Source organism: Hipposideros armiger, unplaced genomic scaffold (assembly GCF_001890085.2).
Source record: "Hipposideros armiger isolate ML-2016 unplaced genomic scaffold, ASM189008v1 scaffold_260, whole genome shotgun sequence".
Lineage (NCBI taxonomy): Eukaryota > Metazoa > Chordata > Mammalia > Chiroptera > Hipposideridae > Hipposideros > Hipposideros armiger.
Genome location: NW_017731610.1, coordinates 1,917,840 through 1,923,839, shown reverse-complemented (window position 1 = coordinate 1,923,839; position 6,000 = coordinate 1,917,840). Strand labels below are relative to the sequence as shown.

The window sequence follows — 6,000 nt, the reverse complement described above, 5'->3', positions numbered from 1 at the left end:
CACAGTGCTGATTTCACAGGGACTAAGATTTTGATGATGGTCTCTGAATGGGTTTTGTTTTGAACTTTCTAGGGTTACTAGGAAACCAAGTAAATTTTGTCAGTTCTATGATTAAGGAAACTGAAGCTAAACTACATAAGAAATAGAGATGTTCCTTGGATTAAAAGGAAACAATGACAACAGAGAGAAAAAATAAAAAAAAGACAGGCTCAGAGTTCCGAAGGAAGTGGTGAAGCCTAGAACACAGCTTTGTTGCAGCATCTGGGTAGCCCGAGGCTCTGAACAAGTGGCAATACAAGAAAGTTCAGACAGATAGCAGTATCCATTATAAGTCCCTCATAGTGATGGTCAGAAGTCTTGGCAGCTCAACAAAATCTCAGCAACTTACCAGAAATGTATATTATTTTCTCAGTGATAGATCTCTTGATCAAAAACCCTCATGGAATTTTGATCAATAACAATAAAAAGTATTAAGATTCAACCATTTAAACAAATGAACTTATTCATAGTAATACAAAGTCTAAATAAACCTAATCATTTTTATTCTTTAAAAAATGTGCTGCTATAGGCTGAATAATAATAATTGACCAATTTAGATAGAGTTAATCAGGATACAATTGTTGAAAATGACATATTTTGTGAGGCACCATCTCCATATTAATTCTAAGCCCATATTATTAGAGGTGGCTCAAAGTCCCCAGTTCAGTCATTTCATGAAAGAGAACACTTGCTCATACAGCCCAGTACACCCAACATTCCAGAATCTGTTCACATAACTACAAATTATTGAATATCTTTGGGACTTTCATACCCATCTCCCAAATCCCTGTGCTATGCCATCTTCCTGACCCCATATTTTGCTTTTGGCCCAATGTGATTTTCTGGAACCTCAACCTCAAAGATGAGGCAGATGCTAAATGAGATATGGCCTGAGAGCTGGAGTCTAAAGACAGATACAAAAACATAAGATGTGATGCATGTCAATCACACTTTTGAATTGTTTCTGAAATTGAGTTTCCATTTTTCCCTAAATAGCGCTGCAATTCTTTGACAGCTGGGATTCCATTGACTTCAGGGTAGTTGAGCAACAGGAATTAGGTGCAGGCTGAAGTCTCCATCTGCTCACTCCACATGTCCAGTTTGCTTCTGAGGCCTGTTCTTCCTCAAACAGATCAGGGTTGAAATATATAGTATTCTCATTTTACAGCATCACGCTGGTGAATCCATATCTCTGCCATAACAATATAAAAATGCAACTGAGGGTTTGAAGATTTGGGTTGTTCAGTCATCTGATTGCCTAAACCCCTTAATCCAAACAAACAGATCAATAAACCTCTTCCAAATTTAGTCATCCATCTACATTATATAAACAAAATTTATTTCAACTTCTTTCCAAATAAATAGGCCCAAGCAAGCATGCAGAAAATTCAGTCTTAATCACATCCTCTGTTAAAACCTGCAATGAACTAGATTTACAAAATTCAGAGCTCTAACTGTTCTGATGTTTAGGCATATAGAAACTGAGTCGGCCAGTGCATTCCTCTGACTCGCTTTAATTTCATAAATCTTTCCTTTCACTGTAGTTTTTCCTGCAATAATTGGGCTCAGCTTGTTATTGTTCAGACCAGAAAGCTCTGATTCCTTAGAGGAAGGTAAGTTCACATGTTCTTGGTCGGTTGGCACTCTGTACGTTTTGTAGCATTCTCCAGGTGAATACATTTGGCCTCATGTTGACCATCCCTCCAGGGTGGTCAGATGAGAGAGGAGGGAAGAACCGGCTATTGGAACTAGGATTCCTGGGAACACCTTTGGCCCATGACATAAGATATGAAGCTTGGAGACCTGCTCCTTTATGAGCAGCAGGGGTCCCTCAGGGGAGCCAAGCCAGAGGCCATTCACGAATGACTTCCTCCAGGGGCCCCCGCTTGTTTCTATAGCCTCCTCCTTTCATCAACACTCAACTAGCCTGGATAGTTTTTACCTCCTTTTGAGTTTGAATCTCTTCTACCTATCGCCTGTGGTCACATTCGCTAACTCACTTATCACCTGATTCCTCACCCTACTTTCTCCACTTGTTTTTGGTTACTGTTTGTGTACTGTGCTTTGGTGAATTGCTTAAAATCTCCTTGTGACTGAAACTGGAGTGTACCGTTTGGAACTTTGCTGTTTCTGGGTGTGTGGTTAACCCCTCCCCTTCACCCCCCAATGGCCCACCTCTTTACTCAAGAATTGTTGGTTGTCAGGATAGTGTCACGGTGAGGAACACGAGCTGGACTGGGAGTCAAACATAGGTGAGGTTGGTTCTGTCCATTTCCTGCTGAAGAAAACCAGGTTCGTTTGCCTGTTGTTTATTAGCTTTTATTTTGCTGCTGTCTGAAGGATCAAATTGAAATAAATACTCTGAAGTCAGATTTATTTCCTCCCCCACTTTTTTTTTTCACCTTTGCACTCCAGCTATATCTTCAACCCAACTTTGTCTACCTTCTACTATTCCTTGTCGTATTAACTTAAGCACAGATGGGCTACCATTGTAGCCAAGAATTCATTTTATTCTTTTCTATTTGTCCCTCCAAATGGCATGTCTAGAGTCCCACCATTTCTCCTATTTTACTCACTCCTTGAAATAAATGACTGTTTTAACAGTTTTCTACATGCAAGGAAAGTGTACCTAATGTGTTTTAACCAATCTCTGAATGTTTCTTACTTCACTGAGGACAGAAGCTAAGAGAAAGGGGAAATGGAAGATTTTACTTTTTTTTTCATATTAGGTGAAGAGTGAGTTTTGATGGCTCCAAGATTCCTTAATGAGAATAACCACAGTGGGATTTAGATAACCTGGTTATGAATTCGTGCTCTGCCACTGACTAGCTCAGTGCCCTTGGATAGATTACATAATTTGCACATTCCCCCACTGCTGAACTGTAAGATGGGGTAACAGTGCTGTTTAACTTAAAGAACTGAATTAATCCTGCAGATGTGCTCCATGCCTGATACTTAGTAAGAACCCCATAATACTAAGTCCTCCCAGTTATCTCCTTGATTTTTGGTAAATATTTCATTTTTATAACAATGCATTCAGAGTTGTATTTATTTCTTGCTTAACTGGAACCTTTGTGGAAAGACTTATTTTTATGCAATCTCTTAATAAGGAATTGAAGTGGTGAAATTGAAGTATAAATCTAATAAAAATAAAATAAATAAAATAAAATCAATGCCAATAAATCTTGCTGGAGTGCTTTTTTTCTTTTAACTTGGCTTGCATCAATTGATTTTACACCTGCATTTTATGAGGCATATTTTATTTTTTAAGCATTCAATTACACTGAATAGGTATACTAGTATAGGCTGAGAGCTGTGTCATAACTAAAAACAGCAGTAAATCTGCATTTAAGAAAGCTTCCAAAATGACTGTTGAAGCATTTCCTTTTTGTCTGAGATTCTGCATCTTCAGAAGACAAGGAAAGAAAACTTTGAGGGGTATACTGAAGGGTATACTGTATTCATTGGCATGAAATATAGGATATAAAAACGCAGTCCAAAACGCCAAGGCAATTTTAGCTGGGTCACTATACAAACTCAACATATACTATGGATATAAATTTACTGAGTGAGTAGTTGGCTCCTACTGGATGGAGAAAACATAAGTGGGGGCAATATACTTTCAAAAGAAGATAATTCTTAGTGTTAATTTGAATATATTGAGTCCAGAGGAGTTTTATTTCTTTTGTTTGTGGAGGCTTCTTTGGAGGGGGGCCTATTACATGTGATTTAGCTCTTAGATGACTTAAACTAATTAACAATTGGATCGATGGATGGATGGATGGATGGATGGGTAGTAGGATGAATAGTAGTATGGGTGGATGAATATTAGGATGGGGAGGTAGATGATGGATGAATGTATATATTCATAAAAGCCTGTTTGCTCCAAATATTCTAAAAGACAATTACCAGATATCTGAAACATAGTAGACACTCAATAAAATATTTTGAATAACAATATTATAGCTCCCTTTACCCTCCCAGATATATCGTCAATTCTGCATCAAATAGGCAGCAATGTTGGCTGCTTGTCTGTCACCTGGCATATATCTGACTGTCTTCTTCAAAGACAGAATGATGTGAACCAATGTCAAGGTGAGCAGATTCTGCTTATCAAGATCTACTCTCAAGAAGAGGTAAAAATACAGGAGGTAGAAGTACCACAGGAAAGAGGAAAGTCTCCACACCAAAAGGCACTTTAATGGAGTGACATGATCATCAGATTTGAAATGGGAAGACATGAGCTGGTGTCCATGTCTATCAGCTACTTGTTCTATGATAGCGGGCAGTTTCCTTAGCCATCCTGAGTAAACTGGGAAATACACCTTCACAGTGGTTTTGTTCATAAGGATGTAATCAAGAACGCTCATGAGCTTGTGCGCTAAACTTTAAAGTATCGCACAAATTTAGTCAACACCCATATCAGGTGCAATAGGAAAAGTCAATTTTGTAAATTGTAAAAGTATAAAAGTGAGAGAACTTCTCCAGACAACTGAGGTCTTAGAGACATGTGACTTCCCAGGACAATATGGCTTTGCTGAACAATTCATTCAATCTTCTTCCTTGAAGTAGTTTGTATAAAGTAAAATTAAACAGCAAAACTTGGGATCAAAAGTCATAACAAATGTATATTTCAAAGTATCTAACCTCTTGCAAAGTCATCCCTACAATTCCAAATTGCATTTTTATTAAGTAATGAGAGAGGTGCTTTTGTCCTGGAAAAAAGAAAGAAGAGAAAAAACACCCATCAGCCACAATCTGGACTGTGCCTGGAACCTCAGAGGCTGCATAGGACATAAATGTGTGCGTTTGCCTCCCATCCGTGCAGCTTTACTGCATATTCATGCCTGTGACTCCAATGTGCTTCTGAGACAGGAGATATGCTTATTTACTGTTTGGCCTGACTCCATCCCCATTCACCTGTGCTGAGCTAATCTGGCAGCCCCCTTCTGAGCCCAGTAAAGCTTGTTTTGAGCCAGAGGGAGGCTGGGGAGTCTGCCCAAATCCAAAGACTCTGTATCAGGCATTGGCAGGAAGAACGTGCTGAGCTCAGAGGCCTTCCCGAACTTGGAGGATCAAAACCACTAGGGCACTATCGCACACAGGTGTAGAGTGCCACAAAAGACAGCCGCCAACCCACACATGCTAATCGGGACACCTGAAGGTTGGCAGAATTCCGGCAGCAATTTCTCTTTCATCGATCTCCACTCGACTTTTCTTAGGAACCAACAGGGAGATGCTAGATCTGACTGTTAATGAATCAGGACACACTTTATTGGTCCTAAAGCATATTTGTCATGGCAATTTACATGAGTTAGCACCACGTTTCCAAAGCTTGCTACAGAATCTAGCAGGCATTCATTTTAATGAGCTAACACACCCAGAACGACATACTTTTTTACGGTATTTATTACATATTGTCATAAACACTATTAAATTAAGTTATGGGACCATTTGCAAAGTAAAAAAAAAAATAAAGTGTTCATCATTAGAGCAAGAAAAAGTCTTAAGAGACACCCGCTCCGGCATTTTTCACTTTGCTGGATGTAGAGGAAATTCCGACGGTATTCTTTGCCTCATCCTAGTTAAAAGGAAGTCAAGAGGCCTGAGCCTTAGTGGGTGTCCTGGAGGTCTGGGATGGAAAGGACAGGCCTTTGGGCTATAGAGGGCAGAGCCCAAAAGAAAAACCAACTCTGATAAAGGAGGATCTAACTCATGGGCAGAATTGGGGATAATGTATCAAAACAAAAGGATTCAACAGGAAGAGTAAGTAGAAAACACTGAAGAGAATCCTTGAGTAGGTGAAACACAGAACTAGGCACATTTTATATTACAGCAAGCCATTTTGAAAAATGACATTAATGATGGCACTATTGTTCATACCATTTGAGTATCTATTGGAAGACACCCACATCAGTCTGCATTCAAAGGGATTATACTTATTTATACCAGTGAGCCTCA

The 6,000-nt window shown here is 39.1% G+C and overlaps 1 long non-coding RNA gene across 1 annotated transcript in view; it reads right to left on the bottom strand.

Annotated features, from left to right (window-relative positions):
* Positions 1 to 573: 573 nt before the first annotated feature.
* Positions 574 to 6,000, bottom strand: part of LOC109390253 (uncharacterized) — a 65,347-nt gene continuing 59,920 nt past the window's right edge. Inside the window, exons 4-5 of the long non-coding RNA XR_002125532.1 lie at positions 2,215 to 2,314; positions 574 to 1,231 (exon numbers count right to left, since the gene is read on the bottom strand). This is a non-coding gene — a long non-coding RNA (uncharacterized LOC109390253). The remainder of the gene's footprint in view (positions 1,232 to 2,214; positions 2,315 to 6,000) is intronic.